General features: G+C 45.8%; 1 protein-coding gene across 7 annotated transcripts in view; it reads right to left on the bottom strand.

Annotated features, from left to right (window-relative positions):
• The window catches only part of ARL15 (ADP ribosylation factor like GTPase 15), a 272,573-nt gene that overhangs the window by 219,823 nt on the left and 35,123 nt on the right, over positions 1-17,627 (bottom strand). The gene's annotated exons all lie outside the window — the stretch shown is intronic.

Genomic DNA, 17,627 nt, shown 5'->3' with positions numbered 1-17,627 from the left:
CTAGCCTTAATTTAGGGCAAGTTTTTACTGACTGTAGATTGAAGAAAGAATAAAAACTGCACATTTGAGAACCTGTGAAGAAGGGGTCACAGAGGTTTGAGAGAGAGGCATGAGACATTCAGCACAAATTAAGTATGAGAGAGGGAACATTGTCAGTAAACAGTTTTGGGCTCCCCAGTTGCAGAGGGACAGGGATCTACTGGAGAGGGTCCAGTGGAAGGCTATGAGGATGATGAGGGGACTGGAGCACTGCCTGATGAGGAGAGGCTGAGGGACCTGGGGCTGCTTAGTCTGGAGAAGAGAAGACCGAGAGGGGATTGAATCAATGTCTATAACTATCTGAGGGCTGGGGGTCAGGAGGGGAGGACAGGCTCTGCTCACTGCTTCCTGGGATAGAGCAAGAAGCAACGGATGGAAGCTGCAGCACAGGAGGTTCCAGCTCAACACAAGGGGGAACTTCTTGACTGTGAGGCTCACAGAGCACTGGCACAGGCTGCCCAGAGAGGTTGGTGGAGTTTCCTTCTCTGGAGCTTTTCAGGGCCTATCTGGATGTGTTCCTGTGTGACCCGAGCTAGATTGTGTGGTCCTGCTCAGGCAGGGGGGGTTGGACTCGATGATGTCTTTGGGTCCCTTCCAATCCCTAATATCCTCTGAGCCTGCAAACTGAAGATTAGGCGTTGCACTGTCTGCTTCCACTTTCAGTGGGAACACAGGACTAGATAAAATCACTGTTGAGTCACTAGTTTCTACCTTCCACAAGAGCAGATATCCACACACAGATCTGAGATAGATTATCTCAAACATTCACTTTGTCCTGTTCCCCCATCCCCTGCACATGTTGTGAGCTGCAAGTCACATCCTACCACCCTGAAGTAGATTACATATTACCGCTATGAGAACTGCAAAGTCAGAAACCAAGTATTTCTCCACGAAAAAAAAAAAAAACCACAAACATTTTGAGCTTGCCAACACCAAAACAAATATTTTGATGGATGCCTTTGAGTCAGGAAATGTGGTAGGAAATAAGCAGGTAATAGCTAAAGAGCCACAGATAACGTAGCAGTCAATAGCTTACACACCCTGTAATGCAAGGGTGAGACAGAAATGGCTGCTAACAGCTTGCAGGCCCTCTGCACTTGAGGCAGCAAGCACTACATTAACCACCACAGAAAAGGCAAAGGAAAGAGGAGTGCACACTGCATGCATACACCTAGCACAGAGGGGCGGCAATGCAGAATGATTCTAATCAGCTTAGCCTGAGTCTCACAAGAGGCCTTCCATTGACACAGCTCAAGAAGTAGAAGGCTGAAATCGGTCACGAAGGAGGAGACTGAGTGAAGGAGAAACTGAGCCATGACCATGCAAAATTTAAACACATAAATGAAGTAAAGCAAATATAGAAGGCAAAGGACAAAGCCCTTAGAGCACTGACACAAAAGGTGGCTCTCACTCCTCTCAGCAATCTAAATGAAAGAAATAGGCATCAGAAAGTTGTCCTGACTAGTTGGAGAGAGCATTTCTGCTGAGATGGTTCACGGGACAATCTGCAAACCTGTATGGTTAGCCAAGCCTGGTATTGTCAGAGTGACCTTAAATTTAACAAAGAAAACAAATGGGTGGAAAAAAGAAACATTTCAGAGAAAGGGTAGGTAACTTTAGAGAACAAGAGAATATAAAGCTTACAGCAGCATACAGAAAAATAAAAACACACAAAACCTGCTGGACAGTAGCATTGCTCAAAGTGAAAACAACTTGATATAAACTGTTCTGCTGAAAAAAACAACACTATCAACGAGATTGATGAGCACTTCTCTCCAGCTTTCATGCAAAGGTATCTCCCAATGCTCAATCTTGAGTTTTGTCATTCCCTTCTGTTATGGAACGGAGTTTAGGGGAATCTATGGGGAATAACATGTGAGGCCGAATTATAAAAGAAAGTTAAAAGGTTTATTACTAAAACACTAGAAACCCCCTTCCCCAAACTTATTTATAGCTATCCCACATCAGTTCTTGGTTTGCGGTTGTAGATTAAAATAGAGAATGGCAAAAATGAAGAGAGTCTGTGATTTTGAGAGAGTTCATTTGAGTCTTGACAGATTATTCAGTCTCTAAATAAAGAGTTTATCAGTTACTCACTGTCCAAATGCAGTTCAGAAGAGTTTCAAAGTATTGATGAATTTCTGGCGCGCTGTCCGAGCCTCCTGCAGGTCCGGGCTGAGCTGGGCCCTGGCCTCTGAGGCTGAGGAGGATCGGGCACTGCCGTGATCGTGCCGAGCTGGCCGTAATTTCACAGTGCTGCCGAGCGATGGGTGTGCAGGCAGGGTGTCACTCAGAAGGAGAGCAGGAGAACGAAGGGATCCCAATTAAGGCAAATGCAGCACTTTTATAGTGTTCGGCCAGTTCATGCGGACTTACGTTATTTTTACAGATTGGTGCAAAGTTATAATCAATTCGTACAATTGGACAATTATTACCACAAACAACCTGTAGGACCACCCAGGGGCCAGCCCCCAACAGATGTTCACCGGGTGATGGGAACCAAGGTCTTTGTCTCAAAACATAGCCAATGTTTACCTTTTACCCCTCTGGGGGAGAAATCTTCTCAGAGGCCCTGTAGCTGCTGGGACAGCAGATAGAAATATTGTTTTGATTTTGTGATGGCTTGGCCTTCATGTGGGCCACGATCCTATGCACAAATGGGGCCTGCTAAAGGGCTCTGCTACCTTCCATGACACCTTCATCTTCACATCAACCGTAATTTGCCTTCAAGGTGGGACAGGTTCTCCAAGATAATGATCAGACATAAAGCCGAGCACAGAACCGGAATTAAAAGTGATTTCACATTCTGCCAGACCTTCAATCTGTCTACAGAAGCTTCAGGAACTATTTCACAGTTGCTGTGTAGAACCTGAACGCCAGCACGAGAGGCTGACTACGAGATGGACAACAGAGGAGCTACAGAACAGGCACATTTAAGCCAAACAAAGCGTTTCCAAAGGCTGTATTTGTTACAAGGGTTGAGCATGCAACTTTGTGGGGACAGTGCCCACCTCTGAACAGCATCTGCGCAGCTGTTTTAGGCTGCTGTGTATGGAAGTGTCCACTCCAGTAGGTGATCACCTTGAGCACTTTGCAGAGCTAAGGAATTTATTAATAATTTTAGGTTAAGAACAGCACGGCTCAAAAACAACAGAAAAAAAACACACAGATGACCCCAAAAACACATCAAAACCACAACCCAAACCCACCACAAAGCACCAAACAAAACCAAAACCCACACATGTAACTGATAACAAATAGATTACAACACACTGTTTAAATGTTTTTCAATGCTGCTTTTCCACTTGTATGCATTAAACCTAAGCACTGTCCAGGAAGGAGCAAAACAACAGCTGCTGAGAGGAAACTGCACTTCTCAACATGCAAGAAGTGCCGTGTGAGAAAGCTCCACTGAAATAAGATTGCATTGAATTATTATTTATATCTACATCCTGTTTAGCCACTTAGGAAAACAAAACCAAAAAAAAGTGTAGGTCATGTTTTGTAGATCCCTTTGTGTAAAGCTTTAGAAAGGCTTCTGCTAAAAGAGGGAGGACCCCAGTGCTTATATCCTCCAATTCACACTGTGTGGCAGCTCAGAACCTTCAACCTGGATTTCCCCAACAAAAATAAAGGCAGCCTTATCGTTTCCTCATGAAGCAGGTGGTTAAACAAAGAAAAAGGGGCATGCTGAACTGCTAAAAAGCAAGTCCTGTTATTGTTTATAGGGCTGTGTAACTTCATAAAAGTATTTTGGCTGAACTATAAAAAAGTCTTGCCAGAGGACTGCACTCATCAAGCAATAGCTCTCCACAACTGCTTTTTTAGTGGCCTTTCTGCAAGGTCCTATGGCTCTCAGCGTCTGAAGGAGGTAGGACTGGCCACAGAGAATGCCCAAGAACTTCTTTCTGACTTGTTTACAGCAGCACCGCACTGAAATAGCGGAGGTTTGTTTGCTGCTTGAGGCAGCAGGCTGCCTGGAGAGGTTGGGTTCCAGTGCCCCGCACGGCCAGCAAGCTCTGGCATCATCTCACAAGGGTCCGCAGAAGGCACATGCACGCCTGCTCTGTTGCAGCCAGATATCTGACCACGGGGAGCCTGGTGAATGCTTAATGATTCAAACTCATCTTCGCTGAAAATACATGCTTCCCCTTAACACACAGTCCTGACAGCAAGTGCCTTCCAGCTCCCATTAAAGACAAAATAGAGCCCAGCCAAACCAGAGCAGACAAAAAGCATAATTGGAACCCTCTCATCCATGCAGAGCAAGCACTGCAAAATGAACCAGCACGGACAGTAAACAACAGTACTGCTGATTTACTCCTATTTTCTGAAACTTGGGGAATGAACACTGTTAAAGCTGAGCACTGCTATTTCATACCACATTCAGAGAACCTTGACTAAGAAGCCCAAACAAGTTGGAAGCATTTTTACAGCAGAGCAGGTACTCCAGATAAACACTCATCAGACACAATCTCTGACCCCACTCACAAAAGCTTCTACTTTGATCTGTTAGTATCATTACCTGACCAAGTGAGCCACACACAACAAACCTGCATTTCACCACTAGAAATATGAGCTGCAGTACAACTCGTGTACTGTACTGCTGTAAGAGAAGCTTAAAACGAGCCTGGATTTTTGTTTTGGATGAGTTTTGTGGGGAGGAGTTCCCTCCCCTTCGGTGGCGGGCAGGATGGGGCTGGAAGAGTGAGTACTAGTTCCAAAAAACACACCAAGCCCAACCAACCCTTCAAAATGCTGAGTGACAGCTGCTCGGCTCTCATCAGTGCAATCACCTCTCCACACAATCTCCACCCATGACACTGTCAGGGCTTTTGGGGAGAAAGGAGAAAGCCGAACAGGTACCATGCTGTCCCCTGCAGATGTAACATTTCCTTTCACTTTGGAGTACTCCTGAAATAAAACTGCGTACAAGTGACTAGGTCATCATCTCACATCACCACAAAAGCAGCTGACTCTTGCATATTTGGGCTTCATTTTCAATATCAAAGCCATTCCAAATTAAATATTAAACTATATATAATAATAAATATATCACAGCACAAACTGTGGCTGTTTCAATTCTACAGAAGAGGAACTAGCCCAAATCCAAATCACTTACAAGTGTTGCTCAAAAAAATGCCAATAGAAAGCTATTGTCTGAAAATCAGTTCCCATCCACATGTTTTTCATCTGGGGGGGCTTCCTGTTAGCCTGTTGTGAGTGTTCATTCCACCCTTTTCCACCATGTGGGAGGAAACAGAAATATTTCTTTCTCCTCTCCCTAAATAACTCTCCGCTGTTTCTCTTTGCTCCGGAGCCTCATTCCACTCCTAGCTGACCAGCCGTAATCAACTTTCCTCGAGCATGCAGCACTCAGCCATTAACTTCATCACATAAAACAGGGCAGAATCACTGCCCAGAGACTGTATACAGCCATTTCAAAGCCTGGAGATGCTAAAACCAGCAGGCAGTCTTTTGTCACTGAACCGTACTGGTCAAGCTGGGCCTGAGACTGCGCAAGCTGACCAGTTTGACAGTGGCAGCACCCGAAGCGCCATTCCTTACAAGTACTGCTTCTATACCCTGCAGCTCACAACAGCAATCCAGAACTGGTAGGGAATACCCGCCACTGATAACCGCCTGAACATGAGCCAGCAGTGTGCCCAGGTGGCCAAGAGAGCCAGTGGCATCCTGGCCTGCATCAGGAATGGTGTGGCCAGCAGGAGCAGGGAGGTCATTCTGCCCCTGTACTCTGCACTGGTTAGACCACACCTTGAGTACTGTGTTCAGTTCTGGGCCCCCAGTTTAGGAGGGACATTGAGATGCTTGAGCGTGTCCAGAGAAGGGCAACGAGGCTGGGGAGAGGCCTCGAGCACAGTCCTACGAGGAGAGGCTGAGGGAGCTGGGATTGGTTAGCCTGGAGAAGAGGAGGCTCAGGGGAGACCTTATTGCTGTCTACAACTACCTGAGGGGTGGTTGTGGCCAGGAGGAGGTTGCTCTCTTCTCTCAGGTGGCCAGCACCAGAACAAGAGGACACAGCCTCAAGCTGCACCAGGGGAGATTTAGGCTGGAGGTGAGGAGAAAGTTCTTCCCTGAGAGAGTCATTGGACACTGGAATGGGCTGCCCGGGGAGGTGGTGGAGTCGCCGTCCCTGGAGCTGTTCAAGGCAAAGTTGGACGTGGCACTTGGTGCCATGGTCTGGCCTTGAGCTCTGTGGTAAAGGGTTGGACTTGATGATCTGTGAGGTCTCTTCCAACCCTGATAATACTGTGATAATACTGTGTGAAATCAAGAAACTATCACAGGACCACAGAATCAACCAGGTTGGAAGAGACCTCCAAGCTCATCCAGCCCAACCATCACCCAGCCCTGCCCAAGCAACCAGACCACAGCACTAAGTGCCCCATCCATGCTTGGCTTCAACACCTCCAGACACGGCCACTCCACCACCTCCCTGGTCAGCCCATTCCAATGCCAATCACCCTCTCTGCCAACAACTTCCTCCTCACATCCAGCCTGAACCTCCCCCAGCACAACTTGGGACTCTGTGCCCTTGTTCTGTTGCTGCTTGTCTGGGAGAAGAGCCCAACCCACATCTGGCTACAGCCTCCCTTCAGGTAGTTGTAGACAGCAATGAGGTCACCGCTGAGCCTCCTCTTCTCCAGGCTAAACACCCCCAGCTCCCTCAGCCTCTCCTCACAGGGCTGTGCTCCAGGCCCCTCCCCAGCCTTGCTGCCCTGCTCTCAACACCTTCCAGCACCTCATCATCTCTCTGGAATTGAGGAGCCCAGAACTGGACACAGCACTCCAGGTGTGTCCTGAGCAGTGCTGAGCACAGAGGCAGAAGAACCTCCCTTGTCCTGCTGGCCACACTGTTCCTGAGCCAGCGCAGGATGCCATTGGCTCTCTTGGCCACCTGAGCACACTGCTGCCCCCTCTGCAGCTCCTCTCTCCCAGCACCCCCAGGGCACTCTCTGCCTGGCTGCTCTCAGCCACTCTGTCCCCAGCCTGTAGTGCCGCTTGGGGTTGTTGTGGCCAAAGTGCAGAACCCTGCACTTGGCCTTGTTCTGTCTCATCCCATTGGCCTCTGCCCACCCATCCAGCCTGGCCAGATAACCTCATCTTATAATCAGATTATGAAACGTATTGATAACTGTCTGAAGATCAAGCACCACCTGAAGCATGGCCTCTGAAATTCATGCACTACCTTTCACTGGGAAACCACACCTATTTGCTTGTAGCCCTGCTGCCTAGCTGAGGCTTCTCCTGTCACTGTCAGAACAGGCATATGACATCAACAGGATCAACAGAACTTGTAAGCATCCCAGAGCTATTTGTTTCACAGGATTGTTGGGGCTGGAATAGACTTCTGAGATCATCAAGCCCAGCCTATGACCCAACACCACCACATCCAGCAGACCATGTCACTGGAGTGCCAGATCCAATCTTTCCTTAAACACTTCCAGGGATGGTGTGGTGGAGGGTTGCACAGGCCCCAGATGACCGTGTTCACAAATCTATTCATACCCAGACATGTTGTACCCCCAAAAGGTGTTGTCCTGCCCAAACCAGGGGAAAACAAATCAAGGTGGCACAAAGGAGCACAATAGGACTGGTGCCTTCGAGTCTGGGTCGCCTGCTTGAAGGTTGAAGTAAACACATTGTGTAAGCTCACCACCTAGGGTGGGGATCCGCCTGACCCCTCTCCATATTTGGGGGTACCAGACCCCTGGATTTCACCTTATTTGGTATGTTTTGGCCTGCTGCCAAAACCCTATTGGACAGAATTGTGGCCAAGGACCATCAATCTCAGTGTGAGAAATCTATGTTTGATCCGATCAATTTGTGGCAAGAGGTCACAGACAGGGAGGAAGTGGGATCCTGAATAAAACTGCATTCCTGCTTGCACCATCATCGCAAAGGTATGCAATAGGCTTAAGATAAGAGGAATAAGATTGGCGAAGGAGGGAGGCATGTGGAAGAGATAGTCTTTTGCATAAACAAAAGGAGGAAAGGAGAATTTGCACCACCTTTCTGCATGAGCAAACAGAAGAACGACAAGGACTTTGAAGTTCATGAGGAGAACACTTAAAAGAAGACCCTTTACTTCATCAAAGGCTACCAGAGGGACCACCGGATAAAAGGAGACCTGTGTGGAAGAGACATCTCCCATTCCTAAAAACTGATTAAGAAAACCCAATCTTTTCTTAGAAATTAATAATGAATATGTAATAGAATAAGGTATAAAAAGAGAAAACTGAAGGCAAAGGGTGTGCGTTAGGGTAGAGCAGAGGCTCCCCACGCACCCAGGCCTGTAGATTCCTTGATTCCTGCAACTCTATTAAAGCCTTAACTTTTATGAACGCCAGTTTATGCCTGTTATTTATGACATCGGAGTTATGCCTCATAAGAGGGACAATTCAGTGTTCCTGCCACCTCTCTCCTCTCCTCTACCACCCACCACTCCTAGCCGCTTTGCTGCTTTTTGGGTACCACCGCCGCTGCATGATTCTGACCCACGGCACCTCGCACCAGCCCAGGGAAACTGACCAAGGCGCTCCTGGCCAGCCGCTGCTACAGCCCACCGTTCCCAGCTTGATCATGCCCGTGGAATCCCCAGACAACGGGCCCCAATAATCCCTGAGCTGAACTATTCAAACCCACAAGGGTTAACAACGTGGCTTTGCCACACATATTTGGGACCATCAAAACTGACTCCAGCCAGTGAGTAGCTGAGCAAACTCGATTTAAGACAGCATAGACTCTCAGTAATTTTACCAGTGGCACTTTCATGCCACAGACTATCTAAATCTTTCCAAACCTCTGCTAAATACCCAATTTGCTGTATGTAGACATTCTGTAATATAATTTCCCAACCGCATAGAAAGAACTTGTGTGGGGTAGCTGTATATAGTTTGGGGAAGGGGGAATTCCTTGTGTCTATAATATTAAATTATTTAAACCCTTTTAAATTCGGCCTCATATTTCATTCCTCCAAAACCCAGACAAACCCCTTCACAACAGATGGTGACTCCACCACCTCCCTGGGCAGTTCATCCCAGTGTCTAATTCCCCTTTCCATCAGGAAGTGCTTCCTAACATCCAACCTAACCCTACCCTGGCGTAGCTTCAGGCCATGTCTTCTCATCTTGTCATAGGTTGCCTGGAAGCACCTTACTACAACTTCCCTTCAAGTACTTGTAGAGTGTGATAAGGTCCCCCCTGAGTCTTCAGAGCCCAGAGCTGCACACAGTGCTGAAGCTGAGGCCTCTGTCGCGGAGGGGTACTCTGCCACCTGCGCTGACTGCGGCGGAGGGGAGGAATTATTTGGTGCGAGATAACGTTCTATAAAAGTAGATATTTATTAGCTTCAATATTCTCAACTCTGCCACACCCAACCACTGTATATTAATGTTAAATGGATCTACATGGTCATGAAGACATTCTAGGATTAACATTCAACCATAACTTGTTAATACCTAGCAAACAGTTCAAACTATAAAGAGAGAGGAGTTTTCCCTGCGGCTCAATGCTGCTTGGGGTCTATATGCTATTTGCCCAGCATAGTGGGCTAAAACTCTTTCTGCTCTATGGCAGAAACAATAGAAATTACAAGTTTAATTAATTATCAGTCACCCTCCGGGGCTACGTCACAGCCTATGCCAGTGTCCAAACTTCAGGGGAGTCTTTGCCCATGGACTTTGAGGCTGGAGTCTTCCTAGCTTCAGGAGAAAGGAGAATCTTCCTGGCTTCTGGGGAAATGACTGTCTCTGACCTCATTCTCCTGGCAACGGATGCAGTCTCTGCCCTTGTACTGCTGGCATCCTCTGGACACTCTGTCCGGGGATTCTTAGGCAGGATGTTGTGCTGTCTCAGCACAATCTCACGCTGGTTAGCAGGCCGATCACATGCAGACAAGTGGGGTCTGCTCCTGGTTAACTCAGCAGCAGTGGCGCTTACCAGTGGTTTCACTCTCTCTTGCACAACACCCAGGCACATACATACACTGTCTCGTCTCTACAGCAAAGTGGAGCCCTAACTAACATTGATGAATTTTGTCTTTTAAGAGTTTAAGAGTTTTTCCAAGTATCCTTGACAGAAGAGTTCCTATTCAGTATCTGACCCTCATCAAGCAATTTTTCACGTTCAGAAGCTATTTTCTGACCCTTGTTTTACTGAAGTAAATTAGGTAAAGGGGCAAAGGAGACCTCTGAATTGCAACTTGCCAAACAATTTGTCCCTGTGGTTGTAGATTTGCAGAATCTGTAGAGAATGACCCATCCGATACCCAGAGCTGAAAGCCTGTCAGGACCACTTCTCAAACAACACAGGAACAGACTTTTCTGCCCATTTGCTACGTGCAAGACAAAAGATCTTAAACCATACCAAGAAAGATTAACAAGCAATTTAGGTTAGATCTTCAAGATATGGCTAGTCAAGCCCAGGAGAGACTGCCAGAGAATACGGTAGCATCTGCGGTGCTTTTTAGAGAACCAGCCTGGTCAGAGCTGGTCTGGTCATAGCTCATCTTGTTTCTGAGCCAGGGATTAACTGGGTGATGACACTCACTCCTTGAGGCTGTATTTGTCAACGAGAAAAACAGAATCAAGACAGACTGTTTCTGAGGCTTCTTATCCTATACCAATCTGTGCCATGAAATCTTACATCAGCAACATATTAAATCCATTTTCTTTCTGTAAAGTACTTTTCCCAATGAAACCCTTCTTTCAAAAGGTGTGATTTCAACTCTGACACACTCAAAGTAGCCATTTAAAAGACCTTTACAGAAAGACCCTCTTTGGTATCCCAAATAGTCCTTGCAAGGCTCCACCCAGAATTAAAGCTTGCTCTTCAACTAAGGAATCTGTTTTTGACTCAGACATAACCAGCAGAAAGGAACTGAAGTAATTTAAGAACCCAAGACAGTGGTGCCCGGTGCCGGTTCAGCAGCGTGAAGATCTGCAACAGTTCAACATACTGAGCACATCATAGGAAAGTTTTGTGTAAGACTTTTATAAACACATTTTAAAAGCTCTGGCATCCCTTCTGCTAAGCAATCTCTCTGAATGCTTCTTGCATAGGATAAGCAGAAGAGCTTCCTTGCAAGCATTTGTAGCAGGCAGGAAGTACACATACAGAAACACAGCACAGGTTTTTGAAAGACATTCTAGTGCGGGGGGAAATGTGGGAGCAAAACCAAATCCTCAACCCTAGCCACATAAAACCAGACTGAGCATCCACAGGAAGAAAAAATGTTACTTCATTAGAACCTGGCACACCTATGCCACTCAAAGAAACCCTGAGAAGTCAGCAAAGGGAACAAGTAGAGACAGCACAGAATGAAGCAGCATTGTTTGCCATGTTATTCAACAGAGCAAATTAGTAACATCTTCCTTCCTCAGGAAAGAGCTTACAAGACTAGGGATTTCTGAAGGAGAGAAGCTACCTCGTGCAGAGAGCCCATGTTTCCTCAACCCCCTGCTACAATTCACTAATTTGCAGCCACAAGATATTTTCTAATTTCATCAGTAAGAAAGAACAGAAGAGCAATGTCATAACTGAAATGCCCAAACGCTCATCACACAAGGCACTGTGATTCAGAAACACAAAATCTTGTCTAAACCTTGGGAGTGTCACAAAACTGCTTTACATGCCTGCTAAATATAAAAAAAAAAAATTTAAAAAAGTTAGTTTGCCTGTCACCCAGAAGTTCAAAAGTGAGTCTGTAGCTGCAAGGCTCAGGAGCACAAGCAGACAGAAAAATAGAACCATCCCAAAGAAGAGTTCCATAGACATTTCAAAGTGCATGCAGATTTCATACTCACTGCAAGCTTTATTCACATCCCCCCTGTGAAGCTTATTTACCATTCACAAGATTATTAGAGGGTAAGAACTTAGATAAGATCAATTCACATTTCATTACAAACTCAGCAAAGCACATGCTTACAACTTCCGCTTCTGCTACTCTGGTTTTCTTGCTCCACACGTGACAGTCCTAGAGCCTCACATTTCCACTGGCTTAGCATAGCTCTTTCCACAGCAACCTTCTTTTTATACACATGCTGATCTTACTCACGGGGCATTTGGATTTAGAACTCCCTTTCATGACAGCCGTATTACTCTTCACTGTAGGGCTGAGGTCCAGCATTTGGGCTTCTCATGCAACTGTAGCCTATGCTTTTTAATCTCTTTAATCGAGGTGTACACTTCCACACTTGACTCCTTTCAGAGTTATCTCCTTGTTCAAAGTCAAGGGAGATGTTACAGTAAAAAGCATTTTAGAATCCTTGAAATAAAGAGTTACTTCCCTCTGACACTTCACAACACAACTCTGTCAGCCTCCTAGTAGATTCATTCCCTTCCAGAGCCAGTAAATTCAAGCCACTAAACCCCTCCCTCCCCCCATAAAAAGCATGGGGAAAGAACCTGCAACACAAACCTTGTGTCAATAATCAAAAGCCTTTTCAACTTTTACTCTACAGGGTTGTTCCACTTTCCCTTTGTCATTCCAGGACCTTCTGTCTACAAAGATTCAACTTCACAGCAAGGCCCACCTTGTTCTCCACACACAGCAAGTGCATGTGGCACAGGACCAGCACCATTTACACACACTGCTGCGTTCGAACCATTTTCTATCTGCCTGTGGTCTGCTTGTTACAGTAGAGACTACGACAGGAACTGAACCAAGTATCAACCTGCACTGGGCCTCTGGGTACGACCCTGTGCAGAGGGGTTACTAATTGAAGGCATGTAACCCCCAGAAACGCACCGGAACATTGTCACTGTAATTCAGGACGACAACAGAATGAAGGAAGGAGATACTCAAGAGAACACTAACACAGCACAGGCCTGGCTAAGAAACAAACCTCAAATGCTTTGGAAATGCACGGAGTTAGAAGCAGGGAACAAATAATCATCTTCCTTAAACTGAAGTGTATGTTGTCTGGAGAGTAGTTTTAAAAGCCATTATTCATAGAAGTTGAGGGGAGGAGACCTCAGCGTATCATTTACCTCCAAATGTTTTCTCTCCACACAAACCTTCCCACTACTGCCACTCGTCCCAAGAAACAGCTGGAGAAGTTAAAACATCGGGAAATTAACAAAACACTAAGTCTGGAGTACAAGGAGAGGGAGTTTCACAGGACGAAAAGCATTATGCTAGTGGGAAGAAGTTTTATCTAGCAGAGAAGGCCAGGATGAAGTGGAACAAGATCAGTGAGATGAAGAAAACAAACATGACGTGTAAGGGACCACCACTAAATGGGACACATAAATCAACTGTGTGATGAAAGGGAAAGACAACATTAGCAGATCATACAGAGATACTTCCACAAGTGGCTGAACAACAGCAACAAAAAGTTAAGCATGAAGATTCATGTCACCTGGCTGACATTCCAGAATTTCAAGAGGGTGAGGAAGGATTTCTGCATTTCCCAAGCTCCTAGAGAATGGCCAGAGATTAAGACTACTTGCCTTCAAGCGTGTGACCACTAGAGCTCTTACCAGTACAGTCACCTCTGTGCACTCTCGCAGACTTTGCACCAACAGGCCATTCAGCAAGATCTGGAGAGATGGGCAAAGGAGAACCTAATGAGTGCCAACAAGGATAAGTGTAGAGTCCTGCACCTGGAAAAGAGTAACCCCACACAGCAGTACGAATTAGAGGATGACCTGCTGCAAAGCACCTCTGTGAGAGTTCTGGTGGACAGCAAGTTATCCACGGGACAGCAACATGTCCTTGTAAGATGGCAATGATCTCCTTGGATGCATTAAGAAGAACATCCAGCAGGCTGAGGCAGGTCCTCCTGCTTCTCTATTCTGCCCTGCAAGACCATGTCTTGAGTACTATGTCCAGTTCTGGCCTCCCCAGTTCAAGAGACACAAGGAAATACCCCAGAGTGATGTAAACAGCCTTCCCCAAGGCATGCATGGCTTTAATATCACATCAACACAGTCTTGGAAGTATTAAAAAAACAGTAATTCATAACAGATGGCTTCCACTTCCTTTAGTTCCTTTTACTAAAAACCTCACTTACATGACCTCTTCCCCTAAGTGATATCTACTCTTGAACAAGCCTGTCTTCAGAAAACAGAGCTGAACTATTTACAGTAGTAATGACAACAGTAACAGTATTGATGACTTCAGGATCCTGCACAAGCATTTTCTTAGGGCAAAGCAATCTTATCTGTCCAAGGAACACAGACAAGCTTTTGAGATCATTACCTAAACAAGCCTAAGACCCAACAAACAGACTAATCCCACTTCTGCTGTAGCATCTTGTGAAAATGGTAATTACCCTGAAAGAAACAGCATTTCTAAGAGTGTTGTCCAGTTGCCGTTAAAAGCAAATAGAGGCCAACATGAAACAATCTACAAACCATGACTGCAAAGCAAGACCAATTTTAGGAAGAACATGGGTGACAACAGAACAATAAATAACACAGAACCAGCTGCCTGCAGACGCTGTGAATGGTACAGATTAGTGATACTCACTACTTCTACTTGCAGATCACCTGTGCGATTCTCATTTACACAACCCAAGTAGAAGACATGACTGCACACACAGAGTAACTTTTAGCATAACTCCATGGTTATGCTTTCACCACAAATCAGCATTGCACAGCTGGGCTTCAAGAACGTCTGGACTACAGAACGTGAAAGAAAGCTCCCTCAGTAGTTCAAACTGCAGAGCTAACTGCTGGATTTGCACACTTGCTGCTCAGTAACTCAACATTTCCCACTGCTATGGTCGAGTCCACGGTCACAGGGCAGCTCGGATTTCAGGCATGTGATTCTTTCCATGGGAGGCTGTCAGAATTTTGAGTACTTTTGCTTCGAAACATACTCCAAATTTACATTTCAAATCCATTACTCATTTAGAAGAATTCAATTTTGCTTTTGCAATTAAAGAGGCTGTCAAACCTCATGGTTGCAAACCATGAAAAAGATGCTCAGCAGAGGCCACCAGGAAAATTCCAGGCTGACACAATCAGCCCCTGCATCGCTCGAGCCTGCAGGAGTAGTTTATTCTGCCTGCAGACCAGCCACTGAAGGCAAAATGTGACATTCTGCCAGTAGGTTACACAACTGCTTTCTGGAAAGACAGCAGCACTGAGGACCAGGAATTCTGATATCCAAAGGGAAGATGTGGAAGAGTGTTTATGTACAGGATAATTAACCATGTAGCTTGGATAAATACAAACTGACTGACGACAGAACAGAAAATATCTAAGGCTTCTGTAATGAAGGTATGGTCTTTCTTCCTTGTCCCTCAGGTATTTGGTCTGTGGAATAACACTGCTGTATTCTAGAGCAGGAGGCAGCCACCGACAACTGAAACTAGTCAGAAGGAACACATTCCAAGTTCTTAACGTCCCTACCTCAGGATAAAAAGCTGTAGCAGTCTGCAAGTTTGAGAAACAGCACTTCATTCTGACAAAAATTAACAGGCTGTCTGGCAAACTGCACCTTTTCCAGTGACATCAATTACTATTGTCAGAGGCCATCAAAGGGCTGTAAGTACAGTGCTTATCAATCGGGGCAGCAATGCTGTCATAGCAGATTGGTTGGACCAACATGCCAAGCAATTAGAGCAGAGGACATGAGCTCTGACCACAAGGAGAGGTCGCTCAGCGATTCAAGTACAGTTTACTTTAACCAATGAACTCTGCGTGAAGAATTGCATTCTCATCCCCACTCCTGACCCTTCCTTGACAATTTTCCACCTCACTTGTCTGCACTTTTCCCTTTTGAGAAGAAAAAGAGAGTCCACAGTTCTTAATTTAAAACAAACAGAAGATAAATTCTCACAGAAAAAACTGCACGGTACAGTTATTGCTCATGCACAGATGAACACCTTGCATCAGAACACTCTGCCTTCCTCCAGTTCCACTTGGTAGCATACAGAATGGCTCCAGCTGCCCAACTATATATTTGCAGCAATGAAATGGACGTACTCCCAAACTCAAGTCTCTGCCAAGATTCTGGTCACAGCAAGCATCTTTTATTGAAGGCTGGGAGTTGAAAACATTTATACTTTTCTTTACCCAGAGCATCAACAGTGACTGTGGATGGAATTGTCCACATTTCCCAAAGGGTAGCACATAAAAGGATTTTTTCCTGCTGCCCTTTTGTGTTTTTGTTTTGCTGCTAACGTCAAGGACATGACATGGGAAAGGGAGGAGTAGACAGGATATACTATACAAGCCCTGTTATTACTTTAACTTTGCATTTTCCAATGGAAAACTACTCTGGGGAGGGAAAGAGTCTCACAGGAAGCTTTCCATACTGCAAGCCACAGGCTAGCTTCTGAACCTTTCCAAATGTGCTCTCACAATTGCCTCCTGCTCCGCGACTGCCTGTAGCTACCAGCTCAGCTGGTATCTCCCCGCAACTTCACGAATACGTGTTCTTCCTATTCTGCTCTAACAGGAGACAAACCCCTCAGCACACCAGCTGCTTCCAGTCAAACCATTCCAACACGCGCATTTACCATTATAAACAATGACAAACACAAGCTGATCCAAGCTAAATCAGAGAACTAAAAGCACAATTGCATAATGTGCAATACCTACCATATAAACACTACAGTAAGTGGAGACGTGTAAATGCATTATTTCCACATCTCGTAGCACACATTCTAGCCAAGAGGTTGCTAATACTGAACCATCCATTACTCATCATTTGCATGAAGATGTCAACACCACTGCAATGCTGCTAGAGTGCATCACTTGACATACCCAGCACCTGTGAAGCTGAAAGCCCTAGAGAGCGTTTTTGGTTATCTTTTGTTTTCAAATGAGTGTTTTACTAAGGAGGCCATAAACTGTTGCTTACTAATTTCCAAAGAAGTAATAACGTTGTTTTCCAGAGTTTTCTCCTCTAGCACACACAAGCGAAACACCAGCTTCCACTAAGTCTCCTTATCTGTTCTGCACACCTCACATCGCTTCAGAGCCTTCTGTTCTTGCTTGTGTTGCACAAAATCACTGACAGAAGAAATAATTTCTTATTCCTGGAATCACATTTAAGGAGAAGGGGCAGAAAGGAATACCTTGCTACACCACTTGAAAACACAAACTTTGCCACTGCAGCCCCAAAGTCTAGCAGAGAATACCAGAGAATCTTCTGGAGAAGATGTGTATGCACAGAAGCACTAGCATTGCTTCTGAGGTTGCGTCCGGCGTACCTATAAAGGTGGGGAACGTCTCATAGAATCATAGAATCAACCAGGTTGGAGGAGACCTCCAAGATCATCCAGTCCAACCTAGCACCCAGCCCTATCCAGTCAACTAGACCATGGCACTAAGTGCCTCATCCAGGCTTTTCTTGAAGACCCCCAGGGACGGTGCCTCCACCACCTCCCTGAGCAGCCCATTCCAATGCCAATCACTCTCTCTGTGAAGAACTTCTTCCTAACATCCAGCCTAGACCTACCCTGGCACAACTTGAGACTGTGTCCCCTTGTTCTATTGCTGGTTGCCTGGGAGAAGAGGCCACCCCCTACCTGGCTATAATGTCCCTTCAGGTATTTGTAGACAGTAATAAAGATCACCCCTGAGCCTCCTCTTCTCCAGGCTAAACA

This window comes from Pogoniulus pusillus, chromosome Z (assembly GCF_015220805.1).
Source record: "Pogoniulus pusillus isolate bPogPus1 chromosome Z, bPogPus1.pri, whole genome shotgun sequence".
Classification (NCBI taxonomy): Eukaryota; Metazoa; Chordata; class Aves; order Piciformes; family Lybiidae; genus Pogoniulus; species Pogoniulus pusillus.
Note: the sequence above shows the minus strand (reverse complement) of the source record. Positions and strands in the feature narration are given on the sequence as shown.